This window comes from Humulus lupulus, chromosome X, assembly GCF_963169125.1.
Source record: "Humulus lupulus chromosome X, drHumLupu1.1, whole genome shotgun sequence".
Lineage (NCBI taxonomy): Eukaryota > Viridiplantae > Streptophyta > Magnoliopsida > Rosales > Cannabaceae > Humulus > Humulus lupulus.
The window spans coordinates 92,090,758-92,094,520 of NC_084802.1; positions in this window are offsets into that span (position 1 = coordinate 92,090,758).

Consider the following 3,763-nt stretch of genomic DNA (forward strand, 5'->3'; position numbering starts at 1 on the left):
ATCGACTAGGGCACTCAGTACCTCTCCTACGATGCGTTCTGCCCAAGGAAGCGCAAACTATCTTGCAAGAAATACACGAGGCTTCTGCGAAGACCATGCTGGGGAGCAAAACGTGGCTCTGCAGGTACTTATACAAGACTATTTTTAACCCACGGTGACAAAGGACTCGATCTCGTATGTGCAGAAATGTGACAAATGCCAGCACTTCACCATAGTCGCACAAGTTGCTCCCGTCGAGCTAACCATGATCTCATCCCCTTGGCCGTTTGCAGTATGGGGAATTGACTTGATTGGTTATTTGCCGACAGGAAAGGGAGGAGTTCATTATGTTGTTGTCGCCATCGATTACTTCACGAAGTGGGTAGAGGCTAAACCTTTGGCAACCATCACCTCGAAGAGAGTCCTGGATTTTGTTGTAAAAAAATATCATATGTCGATTTGGGCTCCTGAAAATAATTGTGTCTGACAACGGAACTTAGTTCGATAGCGATCTCTTCATAGATTTTTGTGAAAAATATGGCATAATCAAGAGTTTCTTGTTGGTAGCATACCCGCAAGCCAATGGGCAGGTCAAGGCCATAAACAAGACCCTAAAGGCGGGCTTGAAAGAACTATTAGACGAAGCCAAGGGATTATGGCCCGAGCAGCTCTCGCATGTACTCTGGGCTATCGAACCTCACATCGAACCTCCACGGGACTTACCCCTTTTTCCCTGACCTTCGAAAGCAAAGCTATGCTCCCGAATGAGGAGTTGGTGATGACCCACAGACAAAAGACCATTGATCAAGATCAGAACCATGAGCTACCTAGTGCATCTCTTGATCTAATCGAGGAAAAATAAGAGGCATCACAATTACAGCTCACCCATTATCAGCAGAGAATCACTTGTTATTTCAATTCGAAGTTAAGAGGACGCAGACTTGGATTAGGCGATTTGGTTCTGTAAAAGGTGATTTTGGCAAGCAAAGATCCAAAGGACGGTGTTTTAACGTCGAACTGGGAAGGACCATACCAAATCGTGGAGATCCTGCATGAAGAGACTTTCAAGCTAGATGGTTAAGTGGAGAAATAATTCCATGGACCTACCCTACACCTCAAAAAGTACTATCAGTAATTTTGTTGTCTTTAATGTTTTTGGAGTTGTTGTTTATATAAGGCTTATTTATAAAAGAAGCAACCAAGAACATTTATAAGTTCAGGTTGCTTGGGGGGCACATAACCGAAGAGAGCTTTTAAAAGAGTTCAGCCTATTCAGATGAAAATTGAAACTTAGATTTTGGAAAAATTGATTATTCAACGACTTTTTAAAGCTCAGATTTTCAAAATTCCAGACACGAACTAAGTTTGAGAAATCTCTAAAAAAAAAAACCCTGGGTTAATCTCTAAAAAAAAAACCCTGGATATAACCAGGTCTGAGGCCTGATTCCTAACGGGTACAAAGATATTAAGCCTATTAAAACCGCTGGATATGACCAGGTCTGAGGCCTGATTCCTAACAGGTATGATGTAACGACCCCAATTTCACTACTAGGCTTAAGGGCCTGGAGTAGTGTGCCTGGAGGGCATGATGGGATTTGGTGTGTGTCTTTATTGAGTTTAATGCATGATTACGATTTATTGCACGTTATATGACTATTTGATTATTTGAGATGCATGACTATGTGAGTTAGTATGCATGTAGACCTGATTGTCTTAGAATGAGCATGATTGTAATCTGGCCATGTTAGGGCATAACTGTGATAATTGTACTATGTGAATTGTGCCATGTGTGTGTGATGTTATTATCAGGATGCACGCATCGAGACGGTCCTAGTGAGCCATTTAGTCTAAAAGTCACAACGGGAAGTTGTACCCGGCTCGGAAGGAGCCTAGGGGTACTTCGGGAATCTTATAAGTTGAGTTGAAAATGAGTGGTTAGTTATTGGTAATTGAGTAACCTGGGTAACCATTTGTAACTGCTGAGGGTAACAAGTTTTAAGATAGAAAGTAATAGAATTGAAATAGAAGTGTAAAGACTTAAGTGCCCTTAAAGGTTTAGTTAGGTAGGATTATTAGGAAGGGGTAATTTGGTCTTTTGGCAAGGGGATTATGAAACTTTCAGCTGGGATATAGGGGGTACGGTTTGGGCATTTGGGGTCACTTGATGCTTTGATAGAAATTGAAGAGAAGAAAGAGAAGGAGAAAGAAGAGCTAGGGCAAGTAAAAAGAAAATAAGAGGAAGGGTAGAAGGGCTGAATTGGGAGCTTAAGAGGAGATCAAGGAAGCTTGTTGGGTGGATTCTTCACTTAAGGTATGGATTTTATACACACTTAAGTTTGGTTTCTGTGTTGATTTGAGGAATTTAATGCTTGAGTTAAGCTTTTCAAGGTTTTGGTTTGGGTTGCTGAAATTTAAGATCAAAGGTGTGGATCTTAGGTGTGTTGATGTTTTGATCTTGATTCTAGTGTCTATAGGTTGTTAGATTGTTCATAAGAAGTTTGGAATTGATTTTTGGGGTTGAGATATGTGTTTGGATGGTTGAAGGTGAGGTTTAGAGAGTAAAATGGTGGTTTTTTTCTGGGTTCGAAGGGTCGGGCCGCGGCATGGTTCTTGGTGAGCCGCGGCCCTTCGATGAAGTTGCATGCTGAAGGAGAAGGGCGGGCCGCGGCATGGCCCAAGCAATGTCGCGGCCCTTACCTGTTTTTGAGCTGTTGGGGGTTCTGTTTGGGGGCCATGCCGCGGCATGGGTGGCCTATGCCGCGACGCTTAAGGGATTTTGGGATTTTGAGATTTTAGGCTTGGGAATTTAACCTAAGGTGCTCGGGGTTGAGTCTTTTACCATGTTTGGTGAAGTTCAACGTTCCGAGTACTAGAACTTGGCCTGGAAGCTCACTTAAGGTTGTTAATGGTGTCTTTCTTCATGGTTGTGACTAGGTGTTAAGCTAGGGCTCGAGGATCGGATCGCGCTCAAGGAGTATCGCCCGTAACTAACTCATTTGAAAGCTAAAGGTAAGAAAACCATAACACCCGAGAATAGGGCAGGGCCCCACTGTATGATTGCAGGGCATGGCCCGAGATTGTATTATGTGCAAATGTTTAACCTTAAATGAATCATGATGTGTGTGAATGATTATTTCGAATGTACTATATGTGTGATTATAATGAAATGAACGGAAAGGGCCGAGAGCGGCGTAGGCCGGGTACGGCCGTGGGGCCGGAAGTAACACTCAAGCACATGGGATGCTTATAGTTAGGGTCGGACCCAAGGGATACATGAGTTATCCTCGCGGTGAGAACCGAAACCCCAGGCTTTGGTAAGGCCTCTGGGGCGGCATGGCTGTACTTGTTTAATATGATGGTTTTCCTATTTATCAGTGAATTATGCCAGCTATATTATTTGCATATGTTATGTACTATTTGGGTTTTCTTGCTGGGCTTCGGCTCACGGGTGCTCCGTGTGACAGGTAAAAGCAAGGAGTCAGTCAACCGGCCATGAGTATGGAGAGCGTGGGGGCGGCGCGTACATGTTCGGGCTGGCCGACTGCTTTGGTTGGGGGCATTTTGTTTATGGTTGTATTAAATCATTCTTTTGGTAGTCAACCTGATGTAAATCTATTTTGAGTTGTAAATATTTTGTAAACCTTATTTTTGGGATCCCAGGTGTTTAATACTTAACATTTTCAATAAAACTAGACATTTTCAAAGAGTACAGCCTTAAACTCTGGTTATTTCACACTTTTGGTTTTAGAAACCACTTATAGTCAATTAAATGCACAACCTCTGT